Source organism: Protopterus annectens, chromosome 14.part0, assembly GCF_019279795.1.
Source record: "Protopterus annectens isolate FY-2018-M chromosome 14.part0, PAN1.0, whole genome shotgun sequence".
NCBI classification, from domain to species: domain Eukaryota; kingdom Metazoa; phylum Chordata; order Ceratodontiformes; family Protopteridae; genus Protopterus; species Protopterus annectens.
In genome coordinates, this window is record NC_056748.1 from 125,991,960 (window position 1) to 126,009,551 (window position 17,592).

Sequence of the window (17,592 nt, forward strand, 5' to 3'; positions counted from 1 at the left end):
GTATTTGGACAATATTTTCGAAGCAAGCATACAGATGCTATTTTTCTTGATAATTCTCCTGTTTAGCAGCTCCCTGGGACTGCACACTAAACACTATTCTTTTTTTAAATATGTTTAGATGTGTCATCCAACTACAAAGTCATTTTCAATGTTATTAATAGAGAAAGTAAACTCAGCTCATATGTTGGTTGTTTATATACACATATTTTAAAGTTGATATTACATTGATTTTATTTTTCTTTTTTGATTTGTTTAGCTGAAATATATATAATTTTAAATTGTGTTTTAATGTAAATGTGATTTACAGATGTGGAAGGGAACATTCTTTATTCAATGGATCATATCAGTGCTATAATATAATAATAAACTACAAATAAGAGTAAATTAAGATTTCTTAATGACATATAATACAAAACATTTTGAAGTTTTACTAACACATTAAGGTGTGACATTACATTAAATTATTATTTATTTGTATATTTAAAAATAGCAGAGAAAGACCTGGATTTGTTTCCCTTTGGTTGAATAGATGGGTAGGTTAGTTTAGATGGTCTTAATATTCAAACTAGGAGTATTAGATTCCATTAAGGGAAAGAGGGCTAAAAGAATTTCTTGTTTAATTTTTACCATGACTTGATTTTTATTGGTGTCTACAATGTTTGTTAATGAATATGGGTTAAATATCATTAACATATATAGATCTATAATGACTAATAGGCAGTATGAGACATACAAGAGTTAAAAACAATGATTTTGTGCTGAAAGGGAGGTAGTCTTAACTTTCTGGGTATAGAAAAGGTGTAGGATATCTTTTAAAGTGACTAGTGTATGAAATATTCCCACACAACTTTAGTCAGAAACATCAATGTATTCATTTGATAATGAGGCATTAATTGCTATTTATTAGGTATAAAAAGCAATAGGCTGCAAACAGCAAACCAGGTTGTGAGTTATTCATCAACATTATCATCATCAGCCACCTTTTTTCCTGTTTTCTGCATGGGGTCGGGTATTATGTTAACTGCTGCTATCTCTCTTGATTCAGTGCCACACTCCTGCCTTCGTTGACAATCACGCCTGACTGTGACAGATTTTCTCTCACACAATCCATCCATCTCTTTACCAGATTACCTTGTTTTCTCTTACCTTCTTCATGTCTGTCCCAAATATTCTTTACCAGATTGTCTTCTGCTTTTCTGCACTTGTCTGAACCACCTTAATCTGTTCTCTTTAATCTTTTCTGCAATCAGAGGTAATTTGGCTTCTGCCCTTATGCCCTCATTTCTTTGTCTGTCCCACAGAGTACATCCCACCACCCTTCTCAGTCACTTCATTTCCACCACTGCTAGCTTTCTCATCTGCTCTGCCTTTACTGCCCAGATTTCTGTACCATACAGCAGTACTGTCTGTACCACTGTATTGTACACCTTGCTTTTCAACTTCTTTGGCATTCTTCTATCATAGACTACACCTGGGAATCTATGCCAGTTGTCTGCAGCCCCACTGATTTTAGCTTTGACCTCTTCATTCAGACATCCCTTCTCCTCATCCACCCCTCCCAGATACTTGAAGCTATTAAAGGACAACTACAGGATTCTGTTATTAAATGCTCAACTTCTCTGTCCTTTTTCTCCCTATTTATTGTCCCTGTTATCAATAAACAACAACATAGCATTTAAAATATTTTAAATTGACTGTTTCTCTCCACTACAGCAGTACCTTACTGTATTGTGGTGGTTTCACTTTCAAAAAACTTTTATCCTGCCCTTGCTGCAGTTTCCAATCCATTGATGTCATCAAGTCCACTGAATATAGTTAGTTTTCCGGCCAGTTGCCTCCCCAAACTGACATCGCCATGACTGTCCTAAAAAGCCCACCCATGCTGTGATGTCACAGCTCCTTGGTCCTTCCCCTACCCCTACAGAAAGTAAAGGCTAGAACAAGGAAATAGAACATAAGTCAAGTTTCCTGCTGTGAATTGTCAATCACAGCAGGTAACAGCTGATATTACCCTTAGCACTTTGACAGCTAGGGAAGTTAGGTGTGAAGTGGGATGGGAGATGAGTCAAAATAGTACAATTCAGGCTTCACAAAAATGCAGTTTAGCTATTCTAAAAAGAAGAAGCAGTAAAAAGCACTTTGAAAGTCTGACCTGTGGCATTTGCACTGTTTGTGTTTTAAGTAGTCATTGAACAGTATGAAATGTTACTTAAAACTAACTGACTGAAAGCAGTGTATGCATGTAAAATCAATGCATTGACAGGAGCTTTTAATAAGAGAGGCCTATATGATGTAACTTTTTACAGATGAGCAATTCATTTTGGGATACCTAGAGGCAGACTAAACAGTCAGAGTTACTTCAAGATGCAAGATCCCATGTGGTTAGACTCAGAAATCATGTATAAAAATATTTAAAAAACTGTAAATAGTCCTAGAGTGGTGTTAAAATGTAGAAAACACCAAACCATGATGAAATAAACAAGTTATTTTGAGTATGTGGATGTGTTTATCCTTTAACTTGTTCCACTGTCTTCCTTTCTATCTCATTTCTCAGTTTATTCTGATTTTTCCCCAATTTTCATTTTACCACTGTCTTAATTGTGTTTAGTTTCATCCCATGTGCATTCATTTATGCATTCTGTTCCCCTATCCTTTGCTGAAGTTCTTGCTCAGAGTCTGCCTATAATGCCACATCATCTGCATACAGCAACTTTGTTGACTTGTCCCCTCTGACTTGTTTGTTAATGTAGTCCATCATCAGTATGAACAGCAATGGGCTCAGAGCTGAACTCTGGTGCATACACACTCTCACTGGGAGAGACCAAACACTGTTTGTACTTGAGCTATTGGGTCCTTGTATGTAGCCTGCATTAGTTTTACTATTGTTTCTGGGACTTCAAACCACCACAGTACTGCCCAAATCAGCTTTCTTGGGACCTTGCATTATGCTTTCTCCAAGTCTAGGAATGCCCAGTTGGACTATTTCCTCATCTCTAGCTTCTTCTCAACTATCTATCTATCAACAGAGAAATAAAGTTTGGGCACTATGGAGAACAACTAAAAACCCTGTAGACTAACAACAATTCAGACAAAAAAGAAATGAGACTAAGAAAGCTATACTCGAAGATAAAAAAAACTTTTACTTCCACCTCCAAAAAACCAACCAAAATAATCCATAAAAGTTCTGGGCTAGCATAAACAGACTACTTCAACCAGGCCAATCTGCAACAGCACCCCCTTGTTGTTGTTGTTGTTGAGTCTTTCAGCTTTTCCCGGTTAGGGGTCACCACAGCAGAACTCAGGTCCGCTAATGATTGGTAGTTGATTTTTACGTGCCGAGGTACTAGCCCTGACACACAACCTTCAATGAAGGTACGCCGATTCATGCATGTCTCCCAACAGAAGACGCTCTAGCTGAGAATTAAACAGGACAGCGTCTTACTGTGAGGTGACAACACTACCGCAGCACCACCACCGTGTCATTTGCCACCTCCTATAGGATCAAATTACAACAATCCAAAGCAAACTGCTAATGCTTTTAATACCTTCTTCACTGAGACCATCCAAACACTTGCAAATCAACTAACAGCCGATAGCTCTGCCCTTCCAACCAATACTACTAACTCTCTCCCAACTCTAAACCTGCAACCTGTCTCAACTTCCCTCATCTGCAACCTCTTAAGTAAACTAAAACCTACTACCCCCTCAGCTGACCAGCTACCTGCTGAATACCTGCAAAAGGCAGCCAAAGTCATAGCTTATCCTGTATCATTGCTGATAAATAGAACCATACAAGAAAGCACTATTCCCACCATCTGGAAAATCTCCTACATTATCCCCCTACACAAGGGAGGAAACTCCAGAGAATATTCTAACTATAGTCCTATAGCTCTACTTTCCCCATTAGCTAAAATAATGGAAAAGTGCATCCACAGACAGTTACTAGACCACCTACTCCAGAACAATTTACTGGCCAAATCTCAATATGGCTTCAGGCCTTTCCACAGTACAACAACTGCACACCTATCCTTCACTAACAGCATCAATAAAAACCGTAATAATCTTGTCTCTTCAGCACTTTTCATCAACCTTTCAAAAGCATTCGACATGGTCAACCACCACTTACTTCTCAATATTCTGAAATCCTTCTCTCTGGACACAAAGACTATAAAATGGTTCGAGTCCTACCTTGATAATAGACAGTAGGCAGTGCTATGGGATAACAACCTCTCATCCCATCTCCCAGTTACCCTAGGTGTTCCTCAGGGCTCTATATTGGGCCCCCTCCTTTTCTCAATATTTATCAATGACCTCAACCTAGCTATTCCTTTAACTAACTGTGTACAATACGCAGATGATTCAACAATAATCTGCTCAGCTAAATCTCAATCCCAGCTACAGACTCTAACTCAGACAATGTTCAATAAAACAGAAAATTGGTTTCTACAATGTTGCTTCCTCTTGAACCCCCCAAAAAACAAACTCCTCCACTCCTACTCATAAATCACTCCCAATGAACTTTTCAGTCTTATCCAATAATGGTACACTCATATCTCCCGATCCAACAATTAAACTTCTAGGGGTAACCATTGATAACAACTTGAACTTTGAAACCCATAACAACAATACCATAAAAACTGTCAACAGGAAACTAGTCTCCCTCTATAGGATAAAACCCTTTCTCTCCCCACCAGCAAGAACCACTATTGCCTATTCCCACCTTATCTCCACACTTCTTTATGCTTCTTCCATAAATACTAACTTGCCAAAAAATAACCTTAACAAGCTAGCCAACGCTTTCAGTAGCATTGCCAGATTTGCTACTGCTTCCTCCTTTAGGACCCATCACTACCATAATCTGAAACAATTAGGCTGGTTAGAGCTTCTGAATCAGATTCACTTTAAACAACTCACCAGTGCGCACAAAACCCTTTTCCAACCTACCAATACCCCAATACTTGCTAGTCTCATTACCCAATATAAGAACCTTTCAACTTTACGCTCATCTAATAAACTACTTGTATCAACATGTAAATCTAATAATATGGCAGGAGATGGTCTGTTCTCAAATGCAGTTGGAAAGTATTGAACCAACTCCCCCATGAACTTACATCACTGTCTTCATTTACACTTTTTAAACACAATCTGAAACTCTGTCTTAAAACCAATTGGTTATGTCCCTGTACAAATCCAGACTAATCTCATACTATATCCCAAATACACTCTCTTAAGACCTAATTCCTGCTCTATCTGTGTCTTTTTAGATCAAGGCCTATCCTTGGCAAAAACATATCTTATCCTAATAGGTATTTTAAATTATCTCTAGTTAAATTCTTCTGCATATAATTCTAAAGCATCCTACCTAAGGCAGGCAACAAGTATTGTTTAAACTGTGAGCATCGTTGAACTGTTGAAACTTGTAGTATGTATTTGTTTAACAATTACTTTCTAGTTACTAATTAAGTCTTGTACATAAAGTCTAAAATATCTTATCCAGTGCTTGTAACATGTTTTTTTGTATAAACTGTGAAGATTCCTGAACTGTTTAAAATGTGTTGTATTTAACTGTATAACAACTAGTACCTGTATGTTAGTAGTCTAGTAATCTCTTGGAGCTTATCTCCCCGGGACTCTACTGAAAATGGACATAAATCCAGTTAGACTATCCCGGTCAACAAATATAAAATAAATAAAAATAAATAAATATCTATCTCACTGCAAACATTGGGTCAGTTGTGCTGCATCCTGATCTGAATCTGAACTGCTCATCTCCCATCTTACATTCTACTAGTCTGTATATTCATTTATCAATCATTCTCTCCAGAACGTTTATGCAATGTGACAGGAGCTTGATACTTCTATACTGCCCACAGTTGTGGATGTCCCCTTTGTTTTTGTACACTGGCACAAGTATGTTTATTTTCCAGTCATTTGGGATACACATTTCTCTCGACACTGCTATGAGTACTGTCAGGAGCCATTTCTTCCCTATCTCATCCAGCATCATTATCATATCTGCTGTGACCTCATGTGAGCCTGCTGCTTTTCCTGACTTCATTTTCCTTAGTGTTATTCTTTCTTCTTCTAGGGTGGGTTCCTCTTCTTGTCTCCTTGTAGGCTGTCTCTAGGGTAGTACAGCTTCTGTGGGATTTTATTCATTCAGAGGCTGCTGGAAATAATCCTTCCATCTGTGTCTGATGTCCTGTGGACTGTTGAGCAGGTTGTTGCTGGCAACCCTTATGAAGGGTATCTGACTATATTCTTTATCTTTCTGTCTATGCCTTGCAACCTGATAGAGTTTTTTTGTGCCACCTACTGAGTCACTTTCCAGAAGCTTGTATAGTGCCTCTGATGCCCTTTTCTTTGCCATTGCAACTCTTTTCTTAGCTTCTTTATTAACTAACCAGTATTCCTTCCTAGCCGGGTCAGTTTTTTTCTATCTCCAACTTTTTCCTGCACTCCTTCTTTCTTTTGATGACTTCCTGGACTTCTGCATTCCACCACAAGATTTTCTTATGTACTTTATTTCCATACCTGACTTGGCCACATATCAGTTCTGTAGTCCTCACAGATGCTGTTTTGAGGCACTGACATTCTTCTTCAACTCCACCTAATGGTTCCTTCCTCACAATCACAACCCTGCTGTGGGGCATAGGCTGAGATGATGGATACTGCTCAATCACTACACTGGAGTCTGACTGCCATGAGTCTGTCACTAATTCTAATGATATCCCTCAATGACTTTTGAAGCATCTCTCACCACAATTCCCAACCCATTTTCAGCCTGTTTTCCTCCTGAGTAATAGACTCTTAATCCCAAGCCAAGTGGCTTTACTGCACTGCCTTTTCATCTTGTCACTTGGATACACAGGATTTCCAACCTCCTCCTTATCATGTCTTTCACTTCCAAGCTGCATCCTGTCAGCAAACTTTACATTAAGTGTAGCAATTCTCAGTTCAGCCAGCTTTCACTCAACAGAGCTATCCCAGGTAACCCAGGCTGGGCAACTAGACACCGGCCAGCCAGTAGCTTATTGACCCAAGGCTGCTGAGCAAGACAGGAAAATGGTATGATGAAGTAATGATTTATTTTTATTTATTTTAGAGTTAAATATTTTTCAATACTTGATGTTAACTGAACTTTTGGCAAATAAAATTTGACCCAGATAGTGCAAAACTGTGTACAAATAATACTGCACATGGAAGATATGGGTTTCAAAGAATGTAATTTGAAATTTTATCAACACCCAAGGTGTTTCAAAGAGCTGTTGTGCAAATAATTTAGGGTCCAGAGGTGATATGAACATCACTGATGACATATTTGTTTAGGGTAAATCCAAGGAAATACATGAAAATAAAGAAAAGGAAACATCGACAATAGAAAACATTTTTTCAGTATTACAGGTAGTAATGAATGAGTGAGAAAGTAGAAATGAATAGAAATAGTTGAAAATAAATGGTAGAAATTTGATTAAAAGAATAATTAAAAATATAAATGAGAAATACACTGCGGTGGTGCTGCGGTAGCATTGTCACCTCACAGTAAGATGGTGTCCTGTTCGATTCTCAGCTAAAGCGTCTTCTGTGTGGAGAAATGCATGAATGGGCATACCTTTGTTGAAGGTTGTGTGTCAGAGCTGGCAACTCGGCACGTAAAAATCTACTGCCAATCATTAGCAGACCGGAGTTCCACTGTGACGACCCCTAACTGGGAAAAGCCAAAAGATACAACAACAAGAAATGAGAAATACAACTACTCAACCTGAAAGTTAAAAAAGAAACACTTAATGTGGGTATTGGAGATGAAAGAAGTTTTGGACATGTGAGGAGTACAAATAGAAAAAAAAGTAATATACGTACAAGAAATCAAATACAGAAATAGAAATTGATTGCATAATATTTTTCAGATAATGTAAAACAAGTACAGGGAGGAAGATAATAGTAAATTTTTCAGATCATTGTGGTGTGCAGACAAGGTTAACAGAAAATGAAATAAAAAAAGGAAAAGATGTAAAGAAATTAATAAATGCAAATGTAAAGGAACAAAGATTACAATACAAAAGCATACTACAGGAAAAGCATTAAAGAATGATACCATTTTATAATAATTGGTCAGATTACTAGATAGTATATAAACAAAAATATAAAAATATATATTCAGTTAGAAAAAAGAAAGAAAGGTACAATAAGATTATGCAAAAGAGGGATTAATTAATAGATTTGAGTTATGCTAGTTATACAATAAAAGAAAAGGAAATTTCTGAATAAACTAATAGGAGAATAAAGACTTTGCTGGTAAAACAGCAATATTTGCTGCAATGTTGAAGGGGAAGAAATATTTCCTTTCTGGGAAAGAAAATTAAGAAAACTCAATAATATAGTAAGTAGTGCAAGAACATGGAGAATGAATGAGATGTCAAAGATAATGAAATCGGTAGAAGATGATATTCCAAACATATGTGACTGCTTGCAAAAGAGGTGGTACACATGTGGAATTTCGGAAGTGTGGGCAAAAAGATGATAGTGTGTTATGAAAAGAGATCATAGTTCAAGAACTAGATGAAATATTACGTTTAGTAAAGGAGGATTCCATGGTAGGATCTGATAGTACAGGACATGGCTTCTTTACAAAAATGAATCAGCAGCAAAACAATTATTTTATTAAAATGTTAAATGAGTAGAAGGAAAGGGATTTTATAAATAAATAGATTTTTGAAAAAAATATTAAAGTAATTTGAGGAAAAAGGGGAAGGATTGGATTTAATGATTTGAAAACTGATTATACAGACTGTAAAATGATAATTAAGGTAAGTTTGGAATGATGGAATATTTGGTATTAAGGGTAGATATTTCAAAGTAGTAGTTAATAGTTGGTTAAGTAAAAAAAAAAATATATATATATATATATATATATATATATATATATATATATATCAAAAAATATTGATTACAAAATATGGAAATGGATGAGGAGTGAGGAAATGCAAAAACAGCTGACGTGAGTAGGTTTAAGTATTAATAAAGAGAAAAGAAAAAGTTTAGTAAAATTGTAAGAAAGCTGGGATTTATTTTTTATGAACAGAAATAGGTATATTAGGATTGATATTTGGAAAATATGTTATGATTATGAAACAAGGAAAAGATATTTTTCAATAAATACAAAATACAGTGAAGCTTTGGAAACATTTCAGAATTTCATTTAAAAATATATTTTATAAATTCTATGGTTTTCAGAAAACTGGGCTACTTTGAAAGCATACATATGTTTCCAAGTATAAAAGAAATACAATCATGGATAGTTTTTACAGTTATTTTGGGGTCATGACTTAACCTTATCAAGACAGGAATACTGTAGTGTAACACAGTAGAAAAGGAAGGTTTATACTTGATAAGCCCTATAGTTTTTTGCCTTGTTGTATAGGATAAAATATGATAAAGAAGAATTAGTGAAGCTGGTTATAAGCAAGTATACATAACTGGGAAGAAGATAGTATGAACAAAATAATTAAAATGTAGAAATTAATATAACATAGAATATCAAAAAAGAAATATGAATGAAAACTTAATTCTGAAGCTGTTCAAGACAGAAAAAATGGTATGATGAAGTAATGATTGATTTTTTATTATGTAGACCCATGGAAAGAGTTACCAGAAGAGATTCAGAGATTTATCAATAATATGAAACAGGTTTGGAAATCTAAAAGCACAACATGATTTTTTTATTATGGAGATTAATGTTAAAGTGACTTCCAATAAAAGGATTAATGTTGAAAATGCAGCAAAATAAAGGTTGGGTATTAAGTGTAAAGAAGAAGAGACAACAGAACATGCTTTTATAAAATTATAGCACAGAACTGAACAATTAAAAATATTTAGACAAGTAAAAGATATAGACATAAATAATAATTTATCTTTATAATGATATTATTGTGGAAATAATGAAAATAAATTGAAAGTCTTATTTACAATAATTGCATATATCTGGTAGCTAAATGTAAGAAAACATTATTTAATAAGAAATGAAATGATGTATAGATTATTAGAAAAATCAGATTTTGGTTATGGCAGAAAAGGGTGGGGAATAAAACTGTATTCCATAATGAATGTGTGATTATGTGATGTATGAAGAAAATATGTGTTTTCTATTTGTGAATGTCATGAATTCAGTTAGATTTTAACAAAATACCCCTCCATTCCTGAAAAGTGTCATTGGATTCTTTACACCCACCTAAGCTACCACTATCTCAGGCAGACTGGGCATCAGTTTAACATTATATGTGAAGGATGGTGCACTCAGGAGTACAGCAACACTCTAATGTTGTACTACCAGTAATGGAAAATAAATCTAGTCACCTGAGATGGCAATAGAGTCCACAGTCTTCTGATCTTCCATCACCAAAACTTATACTCACGCAAGAATGTTGATATCAATGTACAATAGCTAATCAAGTTTGCTGATGACTGTAGACTGGAGGCAGGAGTCAAAGCCCATTTGGTCAGACAATTTCTCCAGCAAGAGTGACATGAAACAAATGCCTTATGTGTTAATCATGTAATTCCCTCCCTGGTCAAATCGGACCACAGATCAGTCACATTCACCTTAAAACTGAAGCCAGAAGCATCTTCCAACACATCAGTATTTAGAGATTGTGCCAATGCTAAAGTGAGTGATGCCCAACATCCCCTTCTAACTCAATGACCCCAGTTCTTATGCTGAATCCTTTACTCTCAAATTCTACACACATATAAATAGCTGCATAGATGCACCTGTACCCTTGAAGTAAATACAATGCCAAATTCAAAAATAAACCCCTATAGTGGATCTCAAATTTCAATAGGCTTTATAATAAAATACAAAAAACCTCATTGCATATAAAAATACAAGTAATTCTCAAGATGCAAAAAAGTTCTTGCTAAACTTAAGAGGGACCTATGGATCCTCATCAAATCACGCAAAGCCAGATATGAGGTAAAACCTGTCACCTGTCAGACCCTCAGTAGAAGATATTCGATGTCAGCCTCCAAATAGCTTTTTGCCAGAAGGATGAAGGACATCAACTGTTATCCCTTTGCACAAAGGTGGGGTGTCAGTGGACCCAGGAAATTATAAACCTGTAAATCTGACCAGCCTCATCTGTAATGCTATAGAAAAGGTCATTATGGAATTAATAAATATATATATTAATTAATAAATAAGGAAATAGGTAACCTGCAAACTCTCGACCAAAGCCAGTTTAGATTTGTTAAGGGCAAATTCTGCCTACTTAACCTGGCTGACTTCTACTGAAGCAATGGATGAAGATCAGTACAGAATGTATAGCTAGACCATACAAATGTGTTCAACACTGTCCCACATTCATGTATCATAGATAAACTATCACAGCTAAATTCCTACATAAATAATTTGGTAGAAAACTGTCTCACAAGCAGAACCCTGGAAATTAGGTTGGGCTGCTCTTCTACCTCCAAAAGACTTATCACTAGCTGTGTACCCCAGAGTTCAGTATTTGGGCAACTCCTCCTTGGCATTTACTTCTTAGAGGTCAATTCTACTGCTAAGGGTTTATGGCTGACCATGACTGCAGATGGCTAAAGTTGTTGCCATCATAAACTCCCCAGAGGACACCAAGATCCTCCAAAAATGCCTTTCCCAAAGCAATAGCATCTGTCAGAAGCATAGACAAAAACTAAATGTTAATAAATGTATAATACTTTCCTTCAGCAACAAGAAGTTCCTTGTAAATATCAAATTATGATCACATCCCTGAAAACTGAGCCAGTAGTCAGGGACCTTGCACATAATTAAACAATGTTTATCTACTATTATAAAACTGTGCTTTTTCATTGCATTGCTTATTAGTAAGTGTACGGTATCCAGGTCCAGGAATGCTATAATTCCACTGCATTCCACACTCATCAGTTAGATCATTGAGTATAATGCTCCATTCAATATGTACTTGTCCAAACATTTGACATAACTTGAAGGACCACAGTGCTTTCTTATTAAGAAAAATAAAATCAGGGGCCTTAATCATAAAAACTATGTAGAACATCTCAAAGCTTTGGCCATCTTTGTTGTGTTATGCAGACTTCTTAGAGGTGATCTCTGTCTTGCATAAAGACCTTCAACAGACCCTATCCTGTTAGACCTACTGCACACTCATAAGTCTAATGGGGGCATATATACCAGGTCAAGAGATTTGACTCTATTTTGCAATGTAAACAGAAAATGGTGTCAGGATACATATGCATCACAGAGAATACCACTTGTTTGGAATCGTCTTCCTCTCCACTTAAAGCAAAGTACTTCTACATTATTCAGAATTAATCTGGATGAATGGATGGGTAATCACAAATTCACCACTGCACCCTTGTCACTCATGGAGAGGGGCAACATATAAATGTTCTGCTTCTCTCTGGGTTATTCATACTTAAAATATAAGTGCTAAAATCTTCATGGGAAGATATGGCTAGGCTTCTAAAGATCCTCATGGATCATTAGTAAGTACCTATGAACCCATGGGCTTGTCAAAAGTCCCAAGAAGTACACTAGAATTTCCTTTGGTAAATCTTAGCATCACTTCTACTTACCATATAGACAACATTCCACTTAAATCTGAAACAGACATCAGGACTTGGTACCTTAGTTGATAGAGACTCTCCTTTAACCACTTTTCGTCAGTTGTGGTTAAAAAATCTTTCCACCTTACAGAATATATCCTTCACAGCACCTGCTCACGGTCCAAAGTTTTTATAGTCCCACTTTCTTCCTTGCTTATTATGCTCATCATGGAATACAAAGCCCTGCTTGGTATGTATCTCACAGAGCAACTAAACTATCTCAAGAGATGTAAACATTCCTTCACCAAAAGACTTGTGGTCTTCATACCTTAGATAGCTGATAGAATAAAAGCCATTTCCTCATGCACAGTGGCATACAGACTCCTGAGGGGAAGTCCCTGCTTAGCCTTCCATGCTGTGAAGAGCCCAGCACTCTTTGAACTCTTTCACCTAAACAGAACCAGTTGTAAACCAAACATCTGCTATGGAGACCTAATCCTGTATTATACACAATCATCAAATAGTGCTAGATATTATATATTCCTCCAGCATTATCAATGAGAATTTAGCATTATACTATATAATCACATGAGCAAAAATGTGTATTCAAGGGCACAAAGTATCCTGCTCAGCAGCTGATTGAAGTGCAAAGCATGCAATACACAAGTTAAAATATTTGCTTAATTAGCAACAGTTGGTTTGTGGGCTTAAAGTTGAAGTAGAAATGGCATCTTGTGAGACATGATAAAGAGCTTACTGTGTGTCATCTACTTAGCTTTATGAGAATCATATGTTCAATACAAAGAATTGTTCACAGAATTGTGCATAAAAAAGGAAATTAAAGAGACTTCACAAGAAGTATGCATACAGATTTTGGAAAAAAAACAAAAAAAATGAACAGAAACTGGTAGGACAGACCTGATAACCACAGACACACCAAAAATATGTCAAAAAAAGATTAGACTGTCTGATCTAAAACTTACATAAACTGTGCAGAAAAATGCAAATACAGGACAGCTTTGATGTGAGACATTTGACGGAAGCATCATGTACTTGACAATATTCTTTCATGTTATGGTGAATTGAAATAATCTTGAAAAGAGTGTTTGGTAATAATGGTACAGTTTAATATGAATACTTTGTGCAAATTGTCAATCTGTTGTTTGCTATTTTAACAAACAGCATGACAGGTACAGGTATTTCCCAGTTGTGGAATAAGCTCTTACATATCAGGTAGTGTGTTTGCTTCCTTAGCAACTTTTAAAACCAGCATGAATGTATGGATGAGTTGTCACAAATGTTAACTCTGGGTATATGGAGAAAATCTACTTAGCGAAGAGCATAGTTAGTCTCCCGTCAGCACTGGGTGATATCACTGAGCTTTTCAAAGTTCACCTCAGCCATATGATTAATAAGACCCTATAAACTTATGAACTTATAAACAGCTATAGCCGCATTGTTACGTGTGCTTTTCTTGACATGAAACTTTCAAATGTGAGGGATAAAATGATGCAAGCATAATGGAGGTTCCTAATGAAAATATTCTGGGGTTTCATTCAGCCCCAACATAGTGTTTAATGAGGAAGCTGACTAGGATAGGTATGCCACGGAAATGAAGAAAGTGCTAAGTCATGCTTAATTATCATTTAGAAATTTGGGGATCATTCATTAAGAGGGAAAATGCATTCTGGGGAAAAGATGTGTTTAGGGTGCATCTCTCTATTAAAGCAATTTTCAACACTCTCTTCATTTCTGACAATCCTCAATTTGTAAGTCAAAACGTGTATAATTTTATTCACAGGAATGGAAATTCAAGCATTCTGTGATCACTTCACGGTACCCACATGGACAAGAAGAGAAAGTCTTACAAACTGTCAAAACATTATGAGGAAACATGATGCCAGCATGAAGTAATGCTGCTACTTGCCTTCGCTTAAATACAGAAACCATCCACTGCAGTCTGGTGGGTTATCTCATCCTCAAAAGCTGGTGGGGAGAAGACTGAGGACAAAGTTACCTTCATCGTCAGTACTGACAGAAATGAAGCACATCATGATCATCATCCTTCTCTTCCTTGTCATCATCATCATCAATAATCCAATTTTTCCCATTTTCTACGTGGGATGAAGGTATTATGTGAGCTGTCACTTTGTCTCTTGATGTAATACCATTCTGGTACTTTCTTTTGCAGGCATGCTTAACTATTGCAGATCTTCTCGAAAACAATACATCTATCTATTTGCTGCATGCCCTCATTATCTTTTCCTTTCTTCTTGTCTGTCCCAAATTTTCTTCACCGGATCCTCTTCTGATTTACTGCCTATGTGCCTGAACTACTGTAATCTGTTCTCCTTGACCGTCTCTGCAGTTGGAAATACTTGGGCTTCTGTTCTGGTACCATTTTTTTTCGTTTCTCCCACAGCGTACATCCTACCACCCATCTCAGGTACTTCATCTCTGTCACCTCTAGCTTCCTCAGCTGCTCTGCCTTCATTTGTATCATACCAAACATATATGAAATATTAAATCAGCTTGTCAGATTTCTCAACAAATGCATAGGTGTTACTATGGTAAGACCACAAATTTCTGCCAGGGGAAACAGTGAGCATACCAAATAACAAACAGCCTGAACATCAAGTTACAGTAATTAAACCAGCTTATACCACAAGAGTCTACATAGATGAGTCCAAGGAAAGACATTTCCTAAGATTCAGTAGAAGGCATATGCACAAAACAGAAATGTATTCATCTCAGAGCGGTGAATGTTAGGAAGACAAGCAGGCTACCCGACATGGTATATGTACAGCAGGAGATGGCACAAGAACCAGGCAAAGAGACTGTCCATGATCTGTGGTATTATTCTAAGCAGGGCATGATACCGACTTGTGATTCTGCTAACTCTCATGACAGTGGCATTGCATTACTAAATGTGAATACATTACTGACTGTGACCATTTCTACTAATGCGACTACTAGATTTGGAAGCAAAATTAAAACACCTATAATACAGAACAAGCATTGTGAACTGCGGTGGTGGTGCTGCGGTAGCGTTGTCGCCTCACAGTAAGACGTCCTTTTCGATTCTCAGCAAAAGCGTCTTCTGTGTGGAGACATGCGTGAATGGGTGTACCTTCATTGAAGGTTGTGCGTCACGGCTGGCAACTCGGCACGTAAAAATCTACTGCCAATCATTAGCAGACCAGAGTTCCACTGTGGCGACCCCTAACCGGGAAAAGCCAAATGACACAACAACAGAAGAAGCATAGTTCATGTTATGATAGTAAATACTGATCGTTTCAGCTGCTATACAGAGTTGTACATGTAAGTGCTTAAATGTTATGCAGTGACATATGAAATGTTCATATCATCCATTTCTGAACTTCATTTTATGTGAAAACTCTAGTGTATTATAGTAAGTACAAATTATAAAGTTTGCATATAACATACATTAGATTAAAAAGAGAGAGATAATAATGTACAAAGTAGTGAGTACCGCTTAAAACAACAGTACTCATATGGCTAACTTGCATGTATGGTGTCACATTATTCCTCCTTCTTTAGCAGTTGTTGCCACTGTGGCAAATAATATGCACACTTCACACCGACTCCACACTGCTTGTTAATCACCTGATGAGAAGGCTTATGTAGCAGTGAAAGAACCCCGAGCATCACACATACTAGGCAAGTAAACAACCAAATTCAGTTTTGTTTCTGAGCAGTTTTTTACTTGCCTTATAAACAATGTTATATTTTCAAAAAGCAGCAAGAATTGGTGCCCTAGACCAGGTTTATGGTACACAGAAAAACTGGAGTCAGGTACAATTGAAAAATAAAACATATAGCTCAAAACAAATTTGCTCCAAAAGCTAATGAAACATACACATAACTAAGCAAAGCCTAGTGAAGAGACTTCAGTAGATGTCAGCTATTATACCAGTCATTTTCACACTAAGTTTTAGATTTTTAGTTTTTCATTTTTTTTAGATTTTTAATTTGTCATTAAACTTTAGTTTTTAGTTTTTCCATTGTCAGTTTTAGGATAGCTTACAGTGGCTACCCTGTAAGTCAGACTTTATTAACACTGCTCATATTACAAGCAGCTGACACATTCTATATCTACAAAGAGCAAATGTGGATAAAACTTGCATTAGAATTATTTTTGTTCACTGTATTTTTGTTGTGTGCTGTTATCTGTCATCTACCAGTGCCCCTCCTCAGTCTCCAAAGCCATGACATAAAGGAGAGTGGGTGTCCTGGCATGATGCTATCCTAACTGGACCGATGACATAAAGGAGATTGGGCGTCCTGGCATGACGCTATCTTAACTGGACTGATGACATAAAGGAGACTGGGCATCCTGGCATGACGCTATCCTAACTGGACCAATGACATAAAGGAGACTGGGCATCCTGGCATGACGCTATCCTAACTGGCCCGATGACATAAAGGAGATTGGGCATCCTGGCATGATGCTATCCTAACTGGACCGATGACATAAAGGAGATTGGGTGCCCTGGCATGACGCTATCCTAACTGGACCGATGACATAAAGGAGATTGGGCATCCTGGCATGACGCTATCCTAACTGGACCGATGACATAAAGGAGATTGGGCATCCTGGCATGACGCTATCCTAACTGGACCGATGACATAAAGGAGATTGGGCATCCTGGCATGACGCTATCCTAACTGGACCGATGACATAAAGGAGACTGGGCGTCCTGGCATGACGCTATCCTAACTGGACCGATGACATAAAGGAGATTGGGAGTCCTGGCATGATGCTATCTTAACTGGACCGATGACATAAAGGAGATTGGGCATCCTGGCATGACGCTATCTTAACTGGACCAATGACATAAAGGAGACTGGGCGTCCTGGCATGACGCTATCCTAACAGGACAGAAGCTTCCTTGGGACTATCCCTTTCCTTCCACCCCTGCAGCTGACATACCGTGACCTCACTGCAGATCACGCACACACACTTCTTCATTTGCATCACCCACTGCAGATGATTTGCAAGTGTCACCA

At 37.0% G+C, this 17,592-nt stretch overlaps 1 protein-coding gene across 2 annotated transcripts in view; it reads right to left on the reverse strand.

Moving 5' to 3' along the window:
• HABP2 (hyaluronan binding protein 2) overlaps positions 1-17,592 on the reverse strand; it is a 677,235-nt gene that overhangs the window by 211,309 nt on the left and 448,334 nt on the right. The window lies entirely within an intron of this gene.